Source organism: Drosophila biarmipes, chromosome 4 (assembly GCF_025231255.1).
Source record: "Drosophila biarmipes strain raj3 chromosome 4, RU_DBia_V1.1, whole genome shotgun sequence".
NCBI classification, from domain to species: Eukaryota; Metazoa; Arthropoda; class Insecta; order Diptera; family Drosophilidae; genus Drosophila; species Drosophila biarmipes.
Window position 1 is genome coordinate 1,352,391 of NC_066614.1, and position 7,758 is coordinate 1,360,148.

Consider the following 7,758-nt stretch of genomic DNA (forward strand, 5'->3'; position numbering starts at 1 on the left):
ATGTGGAATGTAACTAGCCAAACTAGAATTGAAATCTTCCTTTCTGGCCAATTTGGCTAAAATTGCAGTGCAGTTCCCATTCCTAGTATGCCAACATGGGCCTTGGGGTGTTGAAGCCGGGATGGAAACGGAGTTGTACCGCTGATACTGCAGGAAAAGCATGTTGGTGGTAGTGTCCAATGTCCACCCAATGGACAACTCGTCGGGGTTCGTATTAATGGTTCTGCGAAAAAGATTCTTATATAAGCATAACTTATCCAATTCTTTGCATGGATATGCCTGGCAGGATGTCCATGTAGAAAGCGGAGATGAAAACGGAGTAGTACCGCTGATACTGCAGGAAAAGCATTGCATCCTGTTGTTGGTAGTGTCCAGTGTCCACCCAATGGAAAAACAACAACAAACAACAACAACAAAACGGCAAAGGCGCTATTATGAAATCAGTACAGATTTAAAAGGAATACAAATGCCGCCCTTTAATGGCCAACCGAAACAGGTTGGCATATTGGAAATCGGAACTGATCTGCAAATGTTACGGAGAAGATGACAAAGCATCCGTGACATTGAAGGATGCGTAAGATTACTTACTACCAAAACTAAAAGAATTACTTTGAGCATTCTATTTATTTGTATCTCTTATGCACCAGCAGATGTCTTTTTTTAAATTGCTTACATTTTTCGCCGCTTGACAGTAAGACCATGCTACATGCGTCTTCGGTCACACCGCAAAGAATAAGATGTTTCGACGAACCTCTTAGCCGATCTGAATACTAGGCCTAACTACTCCTATGGTTAGCTCGCGGTTTTCGTCGAAGTGACAACAAGGTTACAAAAAATTTGTGCTTCTCGAGAGTCAATGTAAAAAAGACTAATTTTTTGCCTCGATAAAATGCTTGCTGAGTTCACATTATCTAATCTAAAACTTAAAGAAAAGCTAAACAGCTCTTGCAAAGCGTTTTAAAAACTTAATTTTGTGACTAACATCACTTTGTTCTTGTTTTTCTTTTAGATCAATTTAAAAAGTGAAGAAACCGATTAGCCTAAACATCTTAGGAAGCTACCAGCGACTCGAAAAATCGGCTTTTAAGCCTGCTTTAATCACTTGAACGTTAAGCCTAGTTTCATTATACGAAACCTCGAACTTTTGTAGATTGCCCAAAAGTTTTTGAAAGTTATCCCCAAATGCTGTATTGTCAATCAGCTGGGTTTGTTAACAAAACGAAAACAAGCAATTTTTGTTAAAAAAAAGTCTGCTGGTGTATGAAAAATTAAAAAAAAAAAATTAGAATGTTTAACAATGCATTTATTTATACTTTTAACTGTTTTCAACAGTATACAGTCAGACTTGTCTCACATGTTCCTGGGCTTCCTGCCAGGTCAAATTTTGTTTAAGAGGGGTGCCACGCCCACTTTAACGCCCACAATTCGACCAAATCTGCGGTGGCCACAGTTTTCAAGGTTTTTTTTGCTGTGTTTCTCTCATCAATACCTATCGATTGACCTAAACAAATTTTGTCACGCGCACTCTAAAGCCCACAAATGGTTTTAAAGCTTAAATCTCTCTATCGCTTTTCGCTTAGATATCTCCATTCCTTAAGCTAAGTAACGGGTATCTGATAGTTGAGGCACTTGACTATAGCGTTCTTACTTGCCTAAGTGGAGTACCCTTACAATTTGTACAGTTTCCAATGCTCATCTATTGGCAAAAGGGCTCGCCAGGCCAACACTAAACTAAAACAAATTAAATGAAATCGAAAATTTTTTTCATATGTGCCTGTCTAAACGTGTTTAAAATGTGTTCTTTGTAGCCTGACGCGCAAGCGAACATGAGTGAGCAAACTTTGGATCGCAGGAAACAAATTTGGATGTATGGTGCACACTTGACGACTCCGTGCTAAGGTTTACCCTGGGGACAGCTGGCTCGAAAAGGAAATAAACCAAATAAGGACGGAGGATCGAAAACAGGCCGTCGTGTCAAATCACAACCGAGTGAGTTTCTGGTATTTTTTAAACAAAGTTACCTTTGTTCGAACCCTTAAATGAATCCTTTATCACCTGGATAAGAAGTGCTCCTAAGCAAACTGTATGAGAATAAGTGTCAGGCACACACCTATCAGCGGCGCTCAGAACAGATCAGGATTGTAATTAGGTAGACCAAATCAGGATACGCTGCATTTCAGAAAGCGCAATCCGAGCTTCTATCCTAGCAAAACTGGACTCACCAGACAGCCTTCCCGGAGCGCAGTTTTAAAAGCCAGAAGATCGTGGTATACTCAGCTAAATAAGCTAAATAAGGCCTTTCCCGGAATGAGCATATTGTAGCAGTTAGGCGATATCCTGCGGGTAAGCAACCAGTTAAAGAATTCCGCCTCCACCAATCAAGTATCTTCAGAAGAAGCTTCAGGCTGATCGAAGAATGGAAAAGCGCACTCACCCGGTGTTGCTATTGCTATTCATTCCACAAATTTGGACTTTGCTAATACAACTTTTAATGTCTAACTCTAATAACTACCATTTCCGCCCCGTTACCAACGTCCTACCTCCAGCTTCCAGCAATTGCCCAGGCATGTCCACTAGCAAGACTTTTAAAATTGAACACAAGAATGCCAATACAATACTTGACCAGTACATTTAGAGCCAACAGTAAGATATTTTAAATTTCGAAATGTACTGGGGCGGTAATATTCCCCCCACGTAAACAGCTATTGGGTGTTTACATTTACTTAGCAACGCCCAGTATTTGGGTTGCTGGCCGAACCATAAAACCGTGTTGAGTCTTAATAGTGGCAGATCGAACTTGGCCATATTTGGCTGTGACCACCTCTCAGGACCACCTCTGTAATTCGTTCTTTGGCCAAAGGCCAGGGGATGTCGTTTGGGAAACCAATTAGATCGGTTGGTGATCATAGACATGTATTTCTTCACCCACATCCTCCAGAACAGATCCACTGGTTCGTTGGCGCTAAAGTTGTCTTGGGCTTGACTCGCTTGTAAGTGGAGGCTTAAAGCCGTCTGCGGATCCTAGCAATAAGTGGTTGGGAGTAAGTGAGTCATCGTCTTCTGCTCCAAGGAAACGAAGCTCAGTGGGCGCGTATTACGTATTCTGCACTTTTTGAGACATTCGTCGTTGTAATTGTCGTTCGGGGAAATAGATTTGCACACCATTTGGTGCAGGAGGTGGATTGTAGCTCCATTTAATTTTGTCATATTTTATAACGAGTTGATCAAACTCAAAAATTGTAGCTCTTTTCTGACAATTTTTTCAGTTTCATCGAAACTGGTCCCGCGTCGCTTTATAAAGTTTGCCAGGCACATTACGCAAGAGCTAGAGTCAAGACTGTGGGCTGTCTCGTATGTAAAAATTACAACCCAACGTTTTTCTTTGTGTCGGCCTACTTTAACGAGGATTGGACTGGAAAAATCCACTCCGGTGTATGTAAAGAGCCTCTTGAGGCTAGCGACTCTATCTGGCGGTGGTGCCATCTAAGTGTTTTGCATCTTTGGCATGCTTTTCGTACGGATTAGATTAATTGTTCCCTCGTGAGGCATGTGATGGTTTGTTTCGTAAAATTCCTTGACTACAAGTTGAGTGATGTGGTGACGCTTTGGAAAAACAATTTGGTCTTGGCTTTGATTTATGGTTTCAGAGTACGCATTATTCCATCTTTATCTATGTAAATATTAAGTCCAATCAATACGCAAGGCTTATGAATCCTATTAATTGAAGAGCCTCGAGTACCGATTGGAAATTTTCTTGTTGTGCTTTCCTGAATAGAAGGTTTTTGTTCGACGTAAGTTTTCCCAGCGAAGGTATTCTTTTGGATTTTCTCAGCTTTGCATCAAGCTGGAAGAATGTCCAAATATAAAATATAAGTTTCCGTTGCCCGGTATAAGCGCTTCCAATCAAAAAAGCGCTCAACGTATAATGGTACCACTACTATGCTTTCCTTTCTTTTTCTTTCAAGACCACTTTTTGAATCTCATCATGTTTGACTTTGTTAGAAGGGCACAAGGTGGGCTGTTTTGGCTGTTGAAGAAATGATGGGCCGTTAACCCGATCTTGCGAGTTTGGTTTTCTGATAAACTTTATCGCCAAGTCTGCTACATTAAGCTTGCCACTGAGCAGCGTTTGTGGTCTCCAGAATTCTTTCTGCGCGGTGCATTACGAAAGCTTGAAAATCACGCGGTTCCATCGTCAGCCAGGAAAGTACTGTCCTTGAATCGGTGTATTGATTGACGCTTATGTTGCGAGTCTTCCCCACTTGGTAGGATAGTCGTGCACCGATGCGGAGTATGGAAAGTGGCTTGCTGCGATCAGTGAGACAGTGATAACATCCCCTTTTCCTAGACGAAAGTTACACAGCTGCAACTCACTGGCGTCTACGAAAGTATGTAGTTCAATTAAATCTGCCATACAAAGTACTTGAATAGATGCAGCTTGGGGTAGCAATTCTTTCCATTTCGTCCAAAAACATAGCTGAGGTCCTGGTAAGATGTCGTCCCAGCCTATGCCTGTACGCCAAATTTCCTGAAGAAGTATTTTGAGGCAAAAAGTGTAGCAGGATAGAAATCCTAATGGTACAAATATGGACATCAACACTTGCAGTACCTCGCGTTTGGTTGGCAAGGCTTCTTCCGAAAGGTCGTTTCTTTTCATTCATGCAAATCTGAAAAAAAATGTAACCATGTCAGTTCCTGGTTTCCAAAACATACCGAGCACTTTTCTGAAACTCCGAGTTCCATTGGCGATTGCAGATCGAAGGAATCGCCCTGCAAATGTTTCAAGACTTCAAGGCCCAGCTCCTTATATTCAAACCTCCAGCCGAGTGTATGTCTCGGACTTTTGAGGTAACCGTGTGGGTGCTCATCCGATTCCGCATGTCGGGGCTGTACATCATTGTAGCCGATTCATATCAGCTGATTCGTGACAACACGCTCTGTTTTAAGTGCGGTTTGTGGACGTAAGAGTGGGCGGTGCCATTTTTTTTGGGTCAGTCGATAGGTATTGATGAGACAAATAAGTTTTAGCAAAAAAAATGTTTCTAGCATGACAATTGTCGCCACCACAGTTTTGGGCGGTTAGTGGGCGTTAGAGTGGACAAATACATTTCAGGTAAAATTTTTGTTCTATCATAAAAACTGTATGCGCTACAGTTTTTCGCGGATTGTGAGCGTTAAAGTGGGCGTGGCACCTCTCTGAAACAAACTTGACCTACGCAGGAACCCCAGAAATCTGCATGCCAGTCTGACAGTTCTAGCTTTTATAGTTTCCGATATCTCAGCGTTCATACGGACAGATGGACGTGGCCAGATCGAGTCGGCTAGTGATCCTGATCCAAAAAAAATATATTTTATGGGGTCGGAAACGCTTCCTTCTGCCTGTTACCTACTTTCTGACAAATCTAGGATACCCTTTTACTCTACGAGTAACGGGTATAAGAAGTAAGAAAACTATCTTCAGCAATCCGAAGTGCGATGGTTCTGAGGCAGCTGTACATTTTTATTCAAAAATCGGAAATATTTAAAGAATGATATTCCTAAGAGCAGAAATTAATATTAAAAACAAGAAAGGAAGTTCACTTCGGCAAGCCGAAGTTTGTATACCCTTGCAGTTATAAAAATTAATCAATAATTTTATTAAATTGAATTCAAAACAATTTATATTCCCAATATTATAAGATAATATGTCAGAAAGCCCCAAAGATATATTTTGTTTCATATTTTTTCCCACCACTTATCCGATCGTTCCTATGGCAGCTATATGATACAGTCGTCCGATTTTGATAAAATTTAATTCGAAATTCAAAACCAAATAAAAAATGTTGTTTCCAAGCGTAGGAGGTTATATGTTAAAAACACCGAAGATATAATTTTTCAATATTATTTTACGACTAATTTTCCAATTGTTCCTATGGGAGCTATATGATATAGTTGTACGATTTTGATAAAATTTAATTTGAAATTCAGAACTAAATTAAAAATGTTATATCCAAGCTTGGAAAGGTATATGTTAAGAAAAACCAAAGATATAATTTTTAAAATTTTTCCCCGATAGTTCCTATGGGAGCTATAAGACATAGTTGTCCGATCCGGCTGGTTCCGACTTATACCTGAAACAGAAAGAAGACTATTGGGAAAGTTTCAGCCCGATAGCTTTAAAATTGAGAGACTAAAACGGACGGACAGGCGGAGATGGCTAGATCAACTCGTGTAGTGATGCTGATCAAGAACTTATATACATTACGGGGTCAGAAACGTCTACTTTACTGCCTTGCAAACTTCTGACTGAAATCATAGTACTCCCTGCAAGAGTACCCTGCACTCGACTGCAAAGTCGGCAGAGCAGCCAGCGACTCAACAGAGCCAAATGACAGCCGCGATCTTTCGGCACAAAAATAATGTTTTTCTCTCTCTCTCACGATTTGTCTTCCCTGAAAAATGCGGGTGAAGGCAAATAGAGCGAGCGATTAAAGCGACTAGCTTTGGTACACCGTTGCATTTTAAATAATGCAACATTTTTGGTAAATGGAAATATGTACAAACAAATGAAATAATTGGTGTGGGCTTTTAATATATATATTGTTTTTTTTAGTTAATAAGTTTATCATTAAGTTGTTAATAAGTTAATTTTTAATTTATATTTTTACATAACGATTTGCAAAGTCGAACATGTCCATAAATACCCTGCTTTTGTGTGCAACGGAACATTCATAGACAAACTGGACATGCCCAAAAAAACAGAACAATAACGGATTAGCGGAACTATTCCCACGTAAGTCTCCCGGAGACCAATAATTTTTTTAACAGTGAAAGTAAGTACAAGTTAATGTACATTACAAAATTGGGAATACAAGAAGAAACAAGAAATGGTGCATATTAATAAAGAAAAATAATATTACGAATCTGTTAAAGAATCTTAAAATCCTTTTAAGTTCAAACTTTCTGGGAACCAAAAATATGAGATACTTGTTTTAAAACGAATGGTTGGGATTTAAACCTTCAAACTCTGTAATCTCAAACTTCTCGTATTATTACTTCCTGGAAAAGTCTTTCTTTTTTCCGCAACTTTATATTTTTATACCCTTGCAGAGGGTATAATGATTTTAGTCAAAAGTTTGCAACGCAGTGAAGGAGGAGTTTCCGACCCCATAAAGTATGTATATATATTCTTGATCAGCGTCACTTGACGAGTCGATTTAGCCATGTTCGTTTGTAAATCAATAGACAGAAAACTAATTTTTCTGATGCTAATGCAGTCGCTCAGGTGACCCCCTCGCGACGCGATGCGAACCCAGATTCTGGCGAAGAGGTGCTAAAGACCCTGTTATCACCGGGAATAGTAAATTAAAAGTAAATAAATAATAAATATAACCAAAATTTGTTTTTATATTTATATGAACCTGTGCCTTGTGTCCTGCTTAAATAAGCGTTCAACCTCTGCTAAGCCCGTGTTCTTCCTTTTACCTAAATAGGCACGAAAGGGTGCTTCAAAAAGCACTGAGTCTGTGCTCATTGTCTAGCACTGCTAAATCATAGGACATGCCTGCGTTAATATAAGCAGTAATTTTCAAAGAAATTGAGCACTTAATGAGCGCTCAGTGATTCGGCGCTTATTCAGCGCTCAATAGTACTGCAGGGTAGTTCCGCGCGGCGGCTCTGCACGCTGGCAAAACACGAAGCCGCTTACTACGATTATGGACTTCAGGAGCAGCTGGCGGACAAATAAACAATATAAGGAAATGTGGTTCCTTACAAATG

At 40.0% G+C, this 7,758-nt stretch overlaps 1 long non-coding RNA gene across 1 annotated transcript; it reads left to right on the forward strand.

Annotated features, from left to right (window-relative positions):
- The first annotated feature begins 69 nt into the window (after positions 1 to 69).
- LOC127010938 (uncharacterized) lies at positions 70 to 1,976 on the forward strand. The gene is made up of 3 exons (XR_007763871.1): positions 70 to 207; positions 287 to 574; positions 1,809 to 1,976. It is a non-coding gene; the product is annotated as an uncharacterized LOC127010938 (long non-coding RNA).
- Positions 1,977 to 7,758: the final 5,782 nt, after the last annotated feature.